Genomic DNA, 7,479 nt, shown 5'->3' on the forward strand with positions numbered 1-7,479 from the left:
ACCTGGATTATCCAATGGTAACTTTTCAAAATAAAACCTACAGCAGTTAAAACGAGAATGTTTGGAGGGGGGGGGACAAAAGCGTTTATCCACACTGTAGAGTGAGAAAGGCCAAATCCACTGCCACGGATAAGGTTTAAAAAGCGTGTCGTAGGTAGACAGAATTTTCTGTAAAACTTCCTGACAGTAACTTGGGAGTTTTTCTTTCTTTCTTGTTTTCATTAAAGAATGCCATTATACATTTAATAGTATTATTTTTGATTGTTTGCTCTTGTGTAGACACATTTCTGGACATATATGTGCACAAATATTTGTGTCCTTTTATATTTATATGTATATTTACATTTATATTTATATCTACACCTATATCTCTATACTTATCTTAATATTTATCTGTTAATATCTCTGTTTCTACACTTCCTCTTATATGAGTGTTTGACGTTTGTTGTATATATCTTCAACTCAATTAAAAGTCTCTCTAATTCTGATTCTAACAGATACAATTTTCCGGAACTTTTACGCTTTTATTTTGAAACCAAAGTCACAGCGCCTTGGTTTTCGTTTGGTGTTGACTCTCTCTCTTTCTCTCTCTCTCGGGGCCCCAGAGGAAAGCTCTGGAGCCATTGGTTGATTCCCGCCATCATGTGCCAGTCTAGACACTTTGGCGGCTGGGAGCCGCAATGATTGTTGCGCAAACACGGTTTCAAGTTTCTTAACTCTTAAAGACGCAACATCCTGCTCTCCTCTGCTCAGTCCTGAGCAGAGACCAAGCAAGAGAAATAGGGTTAACAAGAGTAAGTATTAGCTAATATTAATACATTATTAGTAACATATAGATGACTGTGTGTTTGTATTTATTTATTCATTTATTGTTTAGGTGTGGAACAACATAATTACTCAGTTAATGCAATGCTGAATGTACTCTTTACTTATTTTACAGGGGATACTGATACAGCAGGTTCTCCATTAATCACAGTTCAGTTCCTAGCTCCTCTCCTTCACATGTTGAAATGTGAAGCCCACATTCCTTTTGATGGTCAGGATAAACACCTGGAGTGTAAGCAAGGGACTAGGGCATCCCCCAGTGGCATAGCACTAGTCCAGTGCTGGTCTCTGTGCCTCCTAACTGGTATTTTAGCAACTCCTTACAATTGGTGGGGGGAAGTCCACACCTCATAACAGAAGCATTAACCCTGTCTATTCATGGCTTGTCCAGTTATGTGTGCTAGTCCAAGATCAGTGCCTACTGTCTATATGAGAGGAAGTGAGAGTCAAGTTGCAATGGCAGCAGGAGAGAGTTGACAAAGAAGAGGATGCAGTGTCTGTGAGTGGCTACAGCAAGGTTTACTGGGCATCTGTTCAAAATGTGTCCCCCTGTGTAAGTCAATCACAAGCAAATATGCAAAAAGGGAAGAAGGAAGTGATTTGGAAGAGCTTTGTCCTGAGTTTAATGTTTTACAGGTCACTGGAGTCACAGCAGCCATGGAAACCAACAGCCATACATTATTATTATTATTATTATCTAAATTTATCACAGACTCCAACAAACCAACAGAAAAATAGAAAAAAAATCAGACGAGCGTTGCTGCAGCCGCTGAGTTAAACACATGAATAAATGTAAAATGTATTCCTGCAAATGCTCAGAAGGGTTTAATAAAACATCACAGGCAGCAGAAAAACTTTGGGGTCAGGTTTTTGGTATTTTGCATATTGGAAGACAAAAAGCTGTAATGGAAATCCCAAATGAACTCAAACAGTGCTGAACGATCCAAAGTATCGATAGCATCGATATTTGGATATATAATATAAAAAATGTGGATATATAATATATTTCTGATATTGGTTTCAGACTGACACTAGTGTAATAGGAGCAAGATTTTGTTTCTATCTTCTAAGTTCACTGTGTAGCTTACTGAATTCTTTAATAAATTATATATATATACCTCAAACATGCCTGATTTTTAAACCTTGTTGTGTTGATGTATGTGTATATTTTATTTATAGCCTACAGCACATTTAAACAACAGAAGCTGACCCCAAAGTAGTGCTTTTTTTGGCGTTATATAAATTTTGTCATGTTATCACAACAAAGCTCAATTAAAATACCCGACTCAGTAGATGTGGTACTGTTGAACCTGCAAGGAAAAACAAATTAGAAGACAAAAGCTCACTGGAAGATGGCTTTTATAAGAATGATCTATTTTATTCAGTTAATGAAGATTATTAATTACATACAAATCTCTTTTTTCCTTTATTATTATGCATTTGATCTTTTTTATCAAACACTTTTCTTGTTTTATTATTATTGTTATTCTTACTGCTTTGTGCAAACTGATCCTCCAAAAGAATATGTGTCAGTAGCACCGTCATCATTTTTGGCAAAAGTGCACCGGTGTGTGTGTATTGGCGGTGATTTGCGTTGAGAGCGTGGGAAGAGGAGGGTGGTGGTGTGTTAAGGTTGGTGGGAGAGCAGACAGGGTGTCCGGCACCAAACCACCTCCCAAAATAAACGCCGTCCCTGCGTCTCTGTGTCTGTCCAGCGGCAGACCCGCAGGCTCTCTCAGCTCCAGCGGCAGCAGAGTGGAGTCTGGGGCCAGGCGGCCTGTCACAGGAACAACATGTCATCAGCTTCATCGCTCCCCTAATGGCTCTACTCTAGACCAGAGATATGGCAGACAGTATGTTGCCCCACCAAGGCGGCAGTTTACTCTGCAAACACACACACACACACTGTGGCTGTCCACTCCCAGCCATTTACAGGCTAGCAGTGGAGAGACTAGGAGGCCCCCTTATAAAAACAGTCAGGGGTGCTGGAGATAATGTCGAGCCAGACCTCTGGACTCAGGCCAGGCTGCCCTCTTAATCAGATGCCCATAGGAAACTCTGCATATGTAAACACTGCCAAGGGTTAGCAACACGGCCAGCGTTTACAGGGTTTACCTGCCAGGATCAGCGATCCTGACTTCAAGGAATATTTCAGCATTTAAAAGATGATTTGCTTTCGTGCAAAGATTTACATGAATACCACTCTGCTGCACACGCTGTTGGACATGATTTCACGCCCACGTTATGTGGGAGGAAAAGCAGTGATGGGAATGAGGCCCACTTCATGTCATTTGATGACTCGAGTTGTCTGCCGTCGCTCTGCTGGCGCCGCTGTTTCTTACTCAATACCAGAGGCTAAAGTAGTCTTAGCAAATTCACACTTACAAAAATGAAATGACTTGGAGGATAGTTTCAACTTTTAAGGGCCAAGAGAGTCTGCGGCAAAGTGGAGGTATCACTAACTCTGGATTTCAAGTCTCATGTGCATCACCATTACTGCATCATAGCAGCACTGTCCACTGACAGTGGTTCCCAGTTGCTGTTTGTGATGTTGTCCTATTAAAGCAATTAAGATTATTTTACAGAATCAGTACGTCCAATGATTCCAGAGATTTTAGCCAGCTAAAGCTCCAGTCACAAAGGCGACTCAGCGACGTAAAGGTGGCATACAATCCGTGTGACCTCCAGGAACCATTAAAAGATTGAAATTCACATTTTCATTTGATTGGCGTATTTCCTTATTGACCTGTGGTTGCCAGGGTTCACCAACCAGTCTCTAGGCCTGTGTGACTGGGGTTTAATGTTGGGATTATACTTCCTGACATGTGATAATTGGCACCACCATGGATATGCAGTCAGCGCTGTTGTGTTTTTATTCCAGTCTGCTTGCAATACTGTTGTGATTTACAGTTGATTCGATGGGAAGACATAGACATCCATAAAAGCCTTGCATTTCACCGTGTTAAATCTATGAAATTGATTGTGGTGCTATTGGGAACACAATTCCTTCTTTTGATCTTCTGCCTTCAAACATCTTGATTTTTGGCACCAGCAGTAAACCTATGCAGACTCAGAGTGGGGCCCTCTCAGTGGAGGATTAAGGTTTACTGTCCTGAGAACTGGCTGCCCTTATTTCCTAGACATTGTTGTCAAAAGTAGCATTACATCAAAAGTAAAAGTAGGAACCTGCACACTTTAGGCAGATTTCATTGAAATGCATACCTGTTATTTAGTTTTGCATTTTGTAATTAGGTTTTGTTTGTTTGTTTCGTTTTGACCTTTTGTTTTTACTTCAGTTTAGTTTCAGGTATTTTCCAGAGTGGGCGTGCGTGTTGACTCACAGTCTACAGTCGCCCTGTAGAGTCTCAATAAAAAATACCCATCAAAGCTTCATCGAGGAAGCTGTAATAGCATTTAAAAAACTAACTAACTAACAAATACTGAAATTGAGATTTACTTTATTATTATCTTTTTAAATTTTATATAGTTTTCCAAGTTCATCAAATCAGCAAGTTTAACTTCTTTTTTTCAAAAGTCAAAAAACTAAAACATTTTTAAATTTTTTTTAAAGTTTTACTTTTTATTTTAGTTTTAACTATAACAACCTTGGTGTTCGCCGTGTTGCAGGAAGACGTCACTTAACTGCTAGTACTTACTAGACTTATCTACACTGTACGTCCTAATAACAGCTTGCACAAAAAACTACTGATTTGACCTGTTGACTAACTTGAACAGAGGATTTTACACAAGACATCAACGATTGTTTGCTTTTGGTTGTACATCTGTACTTTTAGTGCTCCAAGTGTTAGCACCAAAGATTTGCTAAACCTTTAACTTTTCCCGTCATAATTGTGACGAGAACCTTGCGTGAATGTTTGGAATCATCACCACCTGATGTCGACGTACATTTTTTATCTTAAAAAATAAAAAGTACCATAAAAAGTAAAAAGTAAAATCAGCCTATTAAAAACTCACTAATGAACAATTTCATGTTTTCTGATCTGGCTAGGCTTAGCCAGATCAGAAAAAAAGGGGATTGTAGGGACCCTTTTATTTAGCAGCGTGACCATTTTTTGCTAACTAACACTGAACATTTGAATATCCCAAACCCTGAAAACACAAAAATCATGTGTGTGTGTGTTTGTTATCACTATGTCAGTTAAATAAACAGAGCATTTCTCTACTCAGCACACACTCATCCCCATGTGCTAGACTCCTGGCACCAGGGAGGATCATAATCAAGCGTCATCCTAAACTCACACAGTTCAGCTCAAACACTACAGCCATCCCTTTGAAACTAAACCGGGTTACCCCTTCCATGCATTTCCATGCACCTTTTTCTGCCTTTCTTTCTTCTTCCAGCAGCCACATGTTTATTTTTCTTCCTCTGTCCTCGCTGGTCCGACTCTCAGGCTCCCCACTGGGGCTGGACGAGCTGCTGACTGCACTAGTTAGCTCATTAATCACTCGTCTCCACTCCCCCTCCATTCTGAGAAACAGAGTCCCTAATTAATGGAAAGCACTTTATGACAGAACACAGGAGTTTCCTGGAAATTAACCATTAATCTAGACTTCCATTATATGTCTAATAGCATGAGGTGGGCGGGGATGGATCGGTATGAAATGGTGGAAAAAGGCGATCGGCATCACAATGCTAGCCTCAAACCTCAAACAGCCAAACAAAACAAAACAAAAAACACAAAAATACTCCAGCACCAGCTGTGTGGTCAAAGAAACAATTAATAGGATTTGATAATTTTAACTTAATAAACCAGGATTACATGAAACATGAAGTCTTAAGAGTCTGAGCTCTCACCGAACATTGCAATGACACGCTAAGACCATCAGGATTTTTTAAATTTTATCTCTGGATCAATCTCAATGGAAACTGTTCAGCATAAATTACACTTGATTTAATATCCTATTACACTTAAAGTGCACAATATCCTTCCTCATCATCCAGTTAAGTATGTATTTCCTCAGAACCCGTGTTGCATATCATGCTTTTCTTTGTTTCTTTCCTTGATGCGTATCTTTACTTTGATTTCTAATCCATGCAGAAAAAGCCAAACATTACATTGTAACCTTAAGAATGCATGAAAGCGCGTATGTTTTCCCAAACAGGGTTTGCACTGACACAGACCCTTCCCTGCCATCTTGCTTCTTCTGAATCAGCAACCTCTCTTTAGTTGTGTAAACATATGCAAAATTAAAACCATCACAAACAAAATCGAGCATGACATTCTCCTTAACCTATGATGTAAGTACCAAAATGATGAGCCTGAATCTGGTCCTGGGGTTTAGTGAGGCCAAAGGTTGAAGAATATCACATTTGTACATTTGTTTACTTTCACAGTATTGTCGTTTGTTTAGACTTGCATTGGGGAGAATAGTATCTAAGAAAACGTGGAAGGAAACTGAATGAAAACAAAGGAAAAGGAAGGGAGCCCAGTGTGATGGAGACTGTCTCTTACTGATCCTGGTTCAGTGTGAGGCGTTCAGACAGTGGCGCCACTGCCACAGCTAATCCATGATCGCTCACAGAGGGTTGTGTATTTATTTATTTCTGAGAAACAACCAAACAAAATAATAAATGGGGCTCGGAGAACTGCTGTGTTGTTATCGCGACTTAAAATCAGCAAGTGATCCTCGCTGAGGTCATGTTGTTCAAGTACTTGAAAACATCTATTTACAAGGTCACATCACTGGATCAAAGGCTGCAGGGTGCCTTTTTATAAATTTATCAGAGAGAAGCAACAGAAAGATAAAAGAGGCAGGGAGCGATGGAGAGTAGATGCAACAGATATTAACATCCAGATTCTAATCATCATGGCTTTTGGCTGGTGCCTTAGAAAAAGTCCACCAGGCTGGCAGCAAATCAAACAAATCAAACAATTTAATAAATGATAATAAACATAGACTGTAAATTGAAGATGGGTATGAAATGTCACGCTCTAGGTTGTCTCAACGTTAACATCATGGCTGTCCCTGATCCCATAGCATTTAAAAAATCATTACCTCTGTTAAAATGACACAACATTATCTCATATTTCATGATTTTTCCTAAAATTTGCTTATTAATTAAATAGTGAATTGTGGTGTTTGTGCACGATAAAAAGGAAAAACAAATCAGAGATCGAGTCAGAGATTTGATGTTGCGAGCACAGGGGCAGAGACGGGAGGGTGTCACTGAATGCATGGAGAACTGTCTGACTGTTCTGAGCAGCAGAGGAACCGTAGCTGAACTTAGCAGGCAATCCAAAGTGTGGAGATTTCATCTGAGTAAATAAAGACTGAAATCCAAAGCAGAACAACCAAACTGGTCAGGTTTCAGGCCTGGGCAGAGCTGAGGAGGTGATGCTGCACACTGAGGAAGATATGGACGAGATGAGAAACTTTGACTTACAGTGATGAATTGTAATTGTAATTACAGTAATTAATGTATTTAAAATATGTTTCCTACGTTTTTGTCGCCAGTGAAGTCAAGTTTAAAATATAGTCTTTATGCAGCTTTATTTTAGCTCAACTTTATTTTCACTTTCCATAAAGTTCTTTTTATGTAATAATTATGATTAAACAAGTAAAGGTTCAAGGTTCTTTATTTGTCACATGCATAGTTATACAAGTATAACACACAGTGAAATGTAGCCTGAC

Source organism: Pundamilia nyererei, unplaced genomic scaffold (assembly GCF_000239375.1).
Source record: "Pundamilia nyererei isolate P.nyererei 1_Seehausen unplaced genomic scaffold, PunNye1.0 scaffold00184, whole genome shotgun sequence".
In the NCBI taxonomy this organism is placed as follows: domain Eukaryota; kingdom Metazoa; phylum Chordata; class Actinopteri; order Cichliformes; family Cichlidae; genus Pundamilia; species Pundamilia nyererei.